Consider the following 11307-nt stretch of genomic DNA (forward strand, 5'->3'; position numbering starts at 1 on the left):
TGTCGGCCAACACGTGTCTATCCTGGTATTCAGGGAATATCAGGGTCGAGGCGTGTCATATATCGCCCGCCCCTGTTTGAAAAATCAAAGTCATAAAATCTTGGCAACCACTAGCTAGCTAGTGTAGAAACTAGGCCCACTACATCTTTTATTTTTTTTGGTAAAAGAGAATTTTTATAACAAAGTTCAGAGGGACAAATTACAAAGACTCCGCAAGTAAAAGCGAGAAATAAAAACAGCCCAAAAAAGAGGACGGTACAGACAGGATGCCACATATGCACACAATGCATGAGTAAAGGTTCCTATCTATACCAAAAGCAAAAAAAAAAAAAAAACATAGAATTCCAAAAGCCAAGGTCCAATCGTAGAGGCCTAAAAGTGGCCACACAAAATAACCTAAAAATCCTAAACAAATCTTCGCCCGCCACATACGCGGCCAAATCCGTGAAAACACTGTCGCAAGGTGCACGGCTCGAACCCATCGTAGTCACTATGTTGGGGAAAAAGTGCCAAATCTTCAGATCTAAAGAAACCACAGCAATACCGAACACCACATTTCTAGCCCTCAGCCGATACCAAACACACAAAGGGCATCTAAATGCCCAAAAGCAAGCTGTAACCAAAAAGGTCAAGTGGTGTAAACACCATTCTGAAGAGATACCAAACCTTTGTAGGGGTGACAACATATAGTTGTCTTTAATCGGAGAGAAGCACGAAAGAAGCAGCAAGCAAGTGGTGAGGTGAGATCCACCAAATTTGGAATTTGATTCGATGTTTTGCAAGATCTTGAGCACAGGGCCCCAAATCGCCCAAAAGCTCCAAATCAAAATACCATGATCCATGGGCAAATGACTTGGAGATAATACTCCATCCACACTACCCGTAGATGGTGGGTTGCTCCACCGTTCCATGGAGGGAAACGGGGCCACCGCAAGTGCGGGGAAAGACAAAAGGCCCATAGATGGTGCTCCATCCACTCCTTCCGAAAAAAGTGGGGCGATCCCCAAGTTAAGGACGAATAAGGAGGCCATCACAGGAGCCGAGTAAGAAGGGAAGGATTGAGAGGAGGAGGAGGGGAAAACAAGCTTGAAAAGTTAGCTGCCACCGACCCAGTAGAAGGGAAACTCCGAGCAAACTTTGCTACTAAAAGCACAAATTTCAAACCTATTTAAGCCATCCACACTGTCAATTGTGGATCTTTTGGTCCATGACTTAATCTCATATATGGATCAGGGGACACACATATACTGACATCTATTTTATGGGATTATTTCATGACATTTTCAACGATCTGAACCGTCTATCTTTTAAATTTTTTTCTCAAATATTATGTTTACCAAAAATCACTAAAATCTAAAATCATATGATCGTTGGATCAAATGATACTCATTATAGAGTTTCTTTGCAAAATCGGATCAATCTATTTTCTTCACTACAAATGAATATTTTAATGATTTTAAACTTTTCTAATTTTTTGCAAAGATGATCATTTATGAATGATGGATTGAAACATAACCTAAGTGGATTATAAAATTGAAAGAAATGGTGGATTGAAACATAACCTATGAGTTTGTAATTCTTATGAACCGAGTGAAAGATGAGGGAATAAAACAGTACATGTACTAGTACATAAATAACTGCCTATGCTTACGTGGCAATCCTACCCAACCTTATCACTCCAGCTCATTACAACATGGAAAGCTTATCTAACATCAACCAATCTTATACTGACATCTGTAATTTCAGTTATTTTGGTTATTAATTCCGAGTCAACTAAAGGGCAGCAGTATTATTCTTTGTCAACCATAAAGGGCCGCCAACGTGTGCTTGCACGGTATGCATCATGCGTAGAAAAGTATAACCCAAATCCATTATAAGAGCAAATTCCAGTTCAACTATACAGAGATAAGTAACCGTGGCTTCTATGTCACCTCCACTAGTCACCACCACCACAAATATCATCCCCACAACTTCTCTCTCTCCTTTTTCCCAAAAGAATCACCACATTCCCTTATTTGGAAACCTTAGGCATTCAAATTTACGTGACGTCTCATGCAGAACCTCAAATTGTTAACGTGAGTGGTATTAAAAAGGGTATGTAAATATATTGTAAATATTAAAATCTTTTATTAAGAATGATAGTTGTGTGTCCTTTATTGTTTCCTTATAGAATAAGGATTGTATCTTGTATAGATTGATTATTATGCAATACAATGTAAATTGAGCCGTAAAATTCAATTTAGCATCAGAGCCAAGCGTAACCCTAAAATATATTCCCACCGTGCCGCTGCTACAGTAAAGAAAACCCCGAGAAAACCCTTGCACGTCTGTGATCTCTGCTGCGTTTCTGCAGCAAGTCCTGGCTGCTGTGTTGCTTTTGTAGGAGACAAGGACCACTGTGATCTCTACTGCGTTTCTGCAGCAAGTCCAGGCTGCTGCGTTGCTTTTGTAGGAGACAAGGACCACTTCGGTTTTCAGTGGTTGTCGCTGCATCCCTGCAGCAAAACTGTGTGCTTTCTGCTTCGTACCTTGTGCGTGGTGTGTATTGTGATTAATGGCGAGTGATAAAGGAGTAGTGACCAAAACAAAACCCTTCCACTAGCTCCAACAATCACAACCATGAAAACCCTTCTCCAGTAAACCTAGACAGAAGAAATGTACTTATAGGCATCGCAGGCCTATACGGTGGGGTGGCTGGTCTTGACAGCGACCCCTTTGCTTTCGCAAAGCCAGTGTCCCCAGCCAAATGTGCAGCTGCGGATTTACCAAGTGGAGCACTCCCAACCAACTGCTGCCCTCCAACCTCCCAAAAAATCGTAGACTTCTAATTCCCCTCCCCCGCTAAACTCCGTGTCAGGCCAGCGGCTCACGCGCTGGATCAAGCCTACATCGAAAAGTACTCGAAAGCCATCCAGCTCATGAAAGCCCTCCCGAACGACGACCCGCGTAGCTTCTCCCAGCAAGCCTATGTTCATTGCGCCTATTGCAACGGCGCGTACGACCAAGTCGGCTTCCCCAACCTCGAGCTCCAAGTCCATCAATGCTAGCTTTTCTTCCCCTTCCACCGTTACTTCCTATACTTCTACGAAAGAATCTTAGCCAAACTCATCGACGACCCGACGTTCGCGTTGCCGTTTTGGAACCGGGACGCGCCAGCTGGCATGCAACTCCCTGCCTTGTACGCCAACCCCGACTCTCCGCTATACGACGAGCTCCGCGCTTCGAGACATCAGCCGTCGACTCTCATCGATCTTGACTTCAACGGCACGGATGAAACAATGTCCAACGACGTTCAAATCGACGCCAACCTCAAAATCATGTATAGGCAGATGGTTTCCAACTCCAAGAAACCGCTGTTGTTCTTTGGTTCGCCTTTGAGAGCTGGCACTGAACCAGATCCAGGGTCCGGTTAAATCGAAGGTACCCCACATAGTCCAGTTCATAGGTGGACCGGACGCAACCTAATTTTGAAGACATGGGGAATTTTTACTCCGCTGCTAGGGATCCTATATTTTTTTCGCACCATTCGAATGTGGATCGAATGTGGAATATTTGGAAAAATATAGGGAACAAAAATAAAGATATTAACGATAAGGATTGGTTGGATACGGGGTTTTTGTTTTATGACGAGAATGCTGAACTTGTTAGGGTTACGGTGAGGGACTCTCTTGATAATAAAAGGCTTGGGTATACGTATGAAGATGTTGACATTCCGTGGCTCAAGTCTAAACCGATGCCACGTCGGACAAAGCTTGCGAAAATGGCAAAGGCAGCTGGTGTGGCCAAGGCCGCTGAGACGACGTCATTAGGGAAGGTGGTGGCGGTAAAGATTTTCCGCTAAATTTGGAGAATAAGATAAGTACGGTCGTGCCGAGGCCGAAGCGGAAGAAGAGGAGGAAGAAGGAGAAGGAGGATGAGGAGGAGATATTGGTGATTGAGGGGATTGAGTTCGAGAAAGATGTGGCTGTGAAGTTTGATGTGTAAGTGAATGACGTGGCGACGATGATGATGATGTGGTACCGAGTGGACCCGACAAGAGCGAGTTTGCGGGGAGTTTTGTAAATGTGCCACATAAGCAGAAGGAAAGGAAGAAGAGCAAGAGTTGCTTGAGATTGGGGTTAATGGACTTATTGGAGGATTTGGGTGCTGAAGATGATGAGAGTGTGGTGGTGACTTTGGTGCCCAGGTGTGGGGCTCAGGCTGTTAAGATTGGTAGCATCAAAATTGAGTTTCTTCCTTGAACATAAGTGCTTCACTTTTCAGTTTCTAATCAATGAAATCATTTTTTTTCATGAATCTATATTTTGAATTATACCAAACTAAATTTGTAATGTTATTATGCCATGCAAATAATCTTTCACTATACATACTCCTTGAAAAGAAACATAACCATAAAAAAGGAAATATTACATTACAATGGGTCATCAGGTTCCACTTTGAATTTTCTTTCAAGAGATTCTGAATGTGTTTGTTCTTAGAGGATATATGCGCTGCATCTAGCTATAATTTTGACAAATTGGCCACTTATATAAATATCTGTACCGACTGACTGACATATGCATCTTTAATTTTCGTCTCTTCCTTTTGATGAGGAACAAGCAGACAGAACAAAAAACAAATAAGGGAAATATGTGTAGGTTCTGCTAATAAACTCGGCATAACCAAATGGGAAGAAGCCAAATTAGGAAGAAGAAAACGAAGATAAATAAACAAGAAGATGGGAAAGTAGCCAGAAAGACAAAAATGATTACCAGGCTGACACTGAAACTTATTCGTTTGATTATTCTTTTTAGAAGGTAGTCATAATTTTTACCATTGATGGAATAATATCATGTGTCCCAACGAAAAATAGATTCAATGGAGTAGATAGTTAAATCTTTAAGATCTACAGGTCTTATGCATTTCGGGCCAAGTGAGTTCCCTGCGCTACGTACCGACGTTTCACGGGCCTTATGAATATACAACACTGAAAAGCATAGAGATACAACCAAATCCCACGTACTAAAAGAATACACAGAAAATTGAGAGTAAATATTAAATGGAACACTTTTTCTAGTTTAAATTTTAAATTAGATTTTGATACTAATTGAAATGTCAAAGTAAATTTGAACATACAAAACTACGGGGTAAAAAGTGAATTTGGAATGAAAGTTGTGACAAAATCTAAATATTGGTGACCTAAAAACTAAGGTGGAATTTGGTATTCCTGTAATTTCCTATTTAATAAATAGCTTTGGATATACATTGTTGTTATATTTTTTTCGATAATACTTGCATTCTTCATGAGATAATATATCTTTACTTTATAATTTTCATAATTACAATCATTCAATTTTATTAATCTTTATTTGAAGATCATTTCTATAAAAAAAATATTCGAATTGAAAATCATGTCCAAATGTATCAAATAAATTATATACTTGGTACTCACAATGTTGATTTGTTCCATGCATTTGGATACATATACGATCTCTGATTCGAATAATTTTGTAAAGATGATCATCAAATGAATATTAAGAAATAGAAGGATTCTAATTATATATATTTTACAGTATATAATACCACTAGACTGTAGTACTAAGTGACACTTAATTAGCTTAATTATCTTTCTTTTACATACAATACAAAAAAAAGGGGCACTGCACACATTAAATTATTTGTGCCCTTTGAGGCCAAAGGGCACCAACATATGTGCCCATAGACCAATGGCAATAGTACATCAATTATTATATTGTTTGTGCCCTCTATGGGCGTTACCTTTGATGAATGGGCACAATATGACTTTTTGTGCTTAAACAGTTAAGCACAAATAGATGTCTTTTTGTGCCTACATTCTGAGAGTGTCAGACAATCTAACAACCACCTGACGGCCACTTTTTTGAAATTGTGCCTAATAAGTTGTATTTTAAAAAAATTGAAAAATCAAAACAGGCTCCAAACTAAATTTAAGCAAAACAAACGATTAAAAATTTCATAAAATGAAAACCAACGGCTTCAACTGTTAGAATGAACCAAACAGTTAAAGTGGAATATCATTAATGAAAGTATACAAGTATTCCTCATAAAAAAAAAACATGTGTACTTTAGCCAGGCAAAATTGATATATCCAACAGAACTTAAGCAATCCATGCATCTCTACATATAGCCAAGCAAAACTGATTTCATTTCTTTTTTTCCAACTTGGTGGATAATGCAATCATCTTCCTGAAATCTAAACCAAAGGGAAAATGAAAATAAATTGTTAAGGACCTATTTCCAGTGATGTTCAAGGACCAAAACTTTCAATCGGCTCTGAGAACTCACAAGCACTGACGCATTGCTACTTTGTTATACTAAATAACAACAAACAAAACATGCAACTTAAATGAGCAGCTAAACCATCATTACTAGCAAACAAGATGTACAAAACAATACAAGTTTGGACAATCATTTAGCTTAGGTCAAATGCAGTGAGATAAATCTCAATGTTATGACATTAATTTCTAAGAAAGATAGCAAATGCTAAAAACCTTATAGGACCTGCAAAGCAAAGTCTAATAAATAAGTATTTTGAAATCTAACCTTTCTTATATTCCCCAGTTTTGCATCTCATCCAATCTTTGCTCCACAAACGAACTAATCCGGATGATATGTGTGGTATTTGGACCTCTCACTGCCAAAGTCATGAATAGTACCAAAAATTAAAACGATCGATCTAATTCATCAACTTTAATCAACAAACACTACACGTAAATGTAGAACTACAAATATTTTAAACATGTAAAAGCAACTCATGGATAACAAAAATACAAAATTAATCTACAAAAGCAAAAAGTGGTGAAACGGTTTCATCAATTTCAAATCTAGATCAATCCCGACAAGAACCAACATAATCAGCCAATAATGTATATGAACATTTGCCTCCTTGAATCCATGGGACCTTACAATGTGGGAACCCAACTGATTTTTTAGCACAAGAAGTGTCATTTCTTTGATTTTGGAGTAATAGTTGTTTTTTCCTGTCAATTAGTTATCTGTTTTTTTTTTAATTAGCTTATGAAAAAATGGCTTTAAGGATAATGCAAATGAGGCATCTTTCAAGGGCATATGGAATGTGTCTCCCATCGTTTCAATGACTTTTTTTAATTACTATGATCTTCTACATCTCTCATCTTGCTTCATGAATTTCATTTACAAATTTCTCATTAACTAAGGCCTTTAGCATCATGCCCATTTTTTAGTAATCAGATATTACAATTTTACGCTTGCTTAAATGATGAGTTTTATTATAGTACTAATAGTTATCTAAACCTACCACATGATGACTCAGCCTTTTGCCTAAAATCTGATAAGACTGCCTTAATATGTAAACCTAAGTGGAAGATTTCTGTAAAGTGAACTCACACCTTTATCTTTGGTAGATGAAGGAATGAATGGAAGAAGATAACCAACTTTTGCACTACATGTATGATTTGTTCATGTGATTTATCATGGGTAGTTTAGCTAGTTCACAAAACTCAATCCATTGGAGTGACACCGGATTACAGTTTAGGCCTCCTTTTACACCATCTGTCACAAGCAGGATGCCTGCATATGAACCTTTGCCTCATTGACTCCATGGGACCTTACATTGTGGGAACCCAACTGATTTTTTGGCATCTTTCATTAACTGGAAAATAAAAATAAAAACAAAAAGAAAAACACTATAATTATCCTGTAATCGTATAATATTCGATTTAACACTAAAACCCTAAAATTCCTGACCCCAAAATTCGATGTAACACTAAAACCCCCAATTTCTAATTTAATTTTCCAGATTGAATCTAATTACAATACCATAATCTTCAAGTTAAGGCATTAAAGCTGATTCTGACCTTAGAAAGAAGAAAAATAAAGAATTAAGAAAAGATAGATACCTGGGTCATTCTTCAACGTGCTGCTGCCTGCTGGCTGGGTGTAGTTGGGATGGATGGAAAGAAGATGAGGAGAGAGACTAAGTGAGAGAGGGGGAGAGAGACCGAGTGAAAGAGAGGGAGAGAGAAGGAAGAGAGAGACCGAGTGAGAGAGAGGGAAGATAGACGTAGGTATACATTTTTACAAATGGCCTATTTTTTAACAATTGGGAAAGTTTAAAAGAACCGCCTATTGTAAACAATTGCCCCGCCAAAATTTTAACAGTGGCGCGACGCATGTGCACATTTTGACGTCGCACAAAACGTTTTTGCGCAACGACCACATTGTGGCGTCGCGCAAGGTACTTTTTTTATAAAAAAAATTATTATAAAATTTACTAAAAATGTAATTTTACTTTCTTCAAATTCAATTTTTTTACATAAACCCCACAATAATATATTTTTTCTAACAAAAAGCCGACCCGAACTACAATAATAAATTTAAAACTACTTAATAAATATGCATATCATTCAATTTCTTAAGTGTTACACGTACAACCGTCAAACTTGTACGAAACTAGTTTCAACGATCCAACTGTCAAACTTGTTTGTATATATTTTGAGATCGCATACGCCAAAAATCACAAAAAAAAAACATTCAGATATCAAGTAACGGGACAAAAAATTTCTACGGTTATAAACGAAAAATCATGATTTAACGGTTATTTTAACTTCGATTTTGATTATTTTTTGCATCTACACTCCTTGACCCTATATGAATACAATGAACTAATTCGATCATCAATTTAAAACATTTACAGTAATGGATACCACAAAATCTTATGTTATACTTAATAAAAGTATAAATAAACTCTTAAATGTTAGTGAATCTATTGTTTTGATGTGATACAAATTCTACCAAACTAATTTCAACGATCCAACCGTCAAACTTGTTTGTATATGCTTCAAGATCTCATACGCCAAAAAACACAAAAAACAAACATTTAGAGATCAAGTAACGAGACAAAACTTTTCGACGGTTATAACCAAAAAATCACGATTTAATGGTTATTTTAACTCCGATTTTGATTATTTTTTACATCTACACTCATTGACCCTATGTGAATACAATGAACTAATTTGATCGTCTATTTAAAACATTTACACTAGTGGATACCACAAAATCTTATGTTATACTTAATGAAAGTATAAATGAACTCTTAAGTGTTAGTGAACCTATTGTTTTGATGGGTTACACATTGTACCAAACTAATTTCAACGATCCAATTGTCAAACTTGTTTGTATATGCTTCAAGATTGCATACACCAAAAATCGCAAAAAACAAACATTCAGATATCAAGTAACGGGACAAAACTTTTTGACGATTATAAACAAAAAATCACGATTTAACGGTTATTTTAACTCTGATTTTGATTTTTTTTTACATCTACACTCCTTGACCCTATATGAATACAATGAACTAATTCGATCGTCAATTTAAAACATTTACACTAATTATACTAAATGAAAGTATAAATAAATTCTTAAGTGTTAGTGAATATATTATTTTGATGGGATACGCATTCTACCAAACTAATTTCAACGATCCAACGGTCAAACTTGTTTGTATATACTTCGAGATCGCATACGCCAAAAATCGCAAAAAATAAACATTCAGAGATCAAGTAATGGGAGAAAACTTTTCGACGGTTATTAACGAAATTTAACGATTATTTTAACTTTGATTTTTAGGATTTTTTACAACTACACTCTTTAACCATATATGAATACAATGAACTAATTCAATCATCAAGTTAAAACATTTACACAAGTGGATACCACAAAAGAAAAAGGCAACGCAAGAACCCCAAAAAAAAAAAAAGACTTTGCACGACGTAGGTGCCACTGCGTCGCGCAAAACAGATTTGCACGACGCAAGTGCACGTACGTCGCACAAAGTTGGCAAAAAAGCGGTAAAGCATTCTTTGTTTGGCGTCAAGATCTTGCGCGACGCACAAAACGTCGCGCAAACAGCCATTGTACGACGAATGATGGCGTTGCGCAAAGCTGTTTTACGCGACGCAGGAACTTACGCATCACGTAAAGGTTGTTTGCACGACGCCAGTCTTCGTCGCGGAAAGGCTATTTGCGCGATGTTTTGTTTTTGCGTCGCGCAAAGTTTGTTTGCGCAATGAAATTTGCTCCATCGCGCAAACATGTTTTTCTACTAGTACAGGTTAAAACTAGAAACAATGAAATAAGGGAAAATTCGGTTCAAAAAGGACACTTAGCTTTGAAAGGAATTGAAGCTGCCAGCTGGAACCAAATCTTTGAAACCAACCCTTGGTTTAAGCGTCCCTTCATGCCTCCTCGCTTCTTTAAGAGTAGTTCCAGCGTGGGAGCACCCCAAGCAATTCACTATTTAATCCACCCAGTGAACAGTAAATGCCCTTAATGAACAATAACTGCCTTTTGCATCTTCAGTGTGGGAGCGCTCCCCCTGGCAATAAGCAATAAAATATTAATATTTTTTATTTATAAAATAATACAAAATAATTTTATTTGTAATTTCGGATAAGATTTTTAATCGTTCTCGTTGTACCACGTGTCATAATCTGAAAAGTTATAAAATAATTTTATTTGTAATTTCGGTTAAGATTTTTAATCGTTCTCGATGCGCCACGTGTCATAATCCGAAAAAGACAATTATAGGTGATGGATTTCCAATAAGATTTTTAATCGTTCTCGTTGTGCCACGTGTGATTATCTGAAAATACAATTATTGGTGATGGATTTCTGATAAGATTATTAACCAATCATGTCGCGCCACGTGTCATAATCTGTTTACAATCTTTGAGGATAGATTTCCATCAGATTTTTAATGAATGACGGCATGCCACGTGGCATTATCTACAACTTAATCCTTTCTGAATCCTCCATATAATCCACCACCCATCATCACAAATCTCACACCAATTTTCTCAAGATCTCTATCATTATTCATAGTTTCTGCTTCCTTATTCACCTAAATCTCTATCATTATTCCTAGTTTTTGCTTCATTCTTACAATGTCTTCTTCTTCTTCAAGGATGATATGGGAAATCAATCAGCAATAGGAATAATTGTTTAACCAATCAGAAGGAATGTTCAAATGTCAGGCGGCCCAAAATGAGAGGGAAGAGGATGAGGGGCGTAGACGGAGAGACGACGAATCAAGAATGGCAAGAGCCTCACATTTCCGTCAAGTCATCCAATCTGTGGGTCAAATTTGCAGGCCCAGCCGTGCTGTAAACATTGATAGAAGCAGGCAACGACAAGGTCAGGATCTCTTGGACGATTATTTTGTCTGTAACAGTGCATTCCCTGATACGTACGTTAGACGTCATTTTAGAATGGAATGACATTTGTTCAACAAAATCATGGACGTTTGCAACC

The 11307-nt window shown here is 37.3% G+C and overlaps 1 pseudogene; it reads left to right on the forward strand.

Moving 5' to 3' along the window:
• The first annotated feature begins 2585 nt into the window (after positions 1-2585).
• LOC103435066 (polyphenol oxidase, chloroplastic-like) lies at positions 2586-4296 on the forward strand (annotated as a pseudogene).
• Positions 4297-11307: the final 7011 nt, after the last annotated feature.

The sequence above is a fragment of the Malus domestica genome, chromosome 05 (genome assembly GCF_042453785.1).
Source record: "Malus domestica chromosome 05, GDT2T_hap1".
NCBI classification, from domain to species: Eukaryota; Viridiplantae; Streptophyta; class Magnoliopsida; order Rosales; family Rosaceae; genus Malus; species Malus domestica.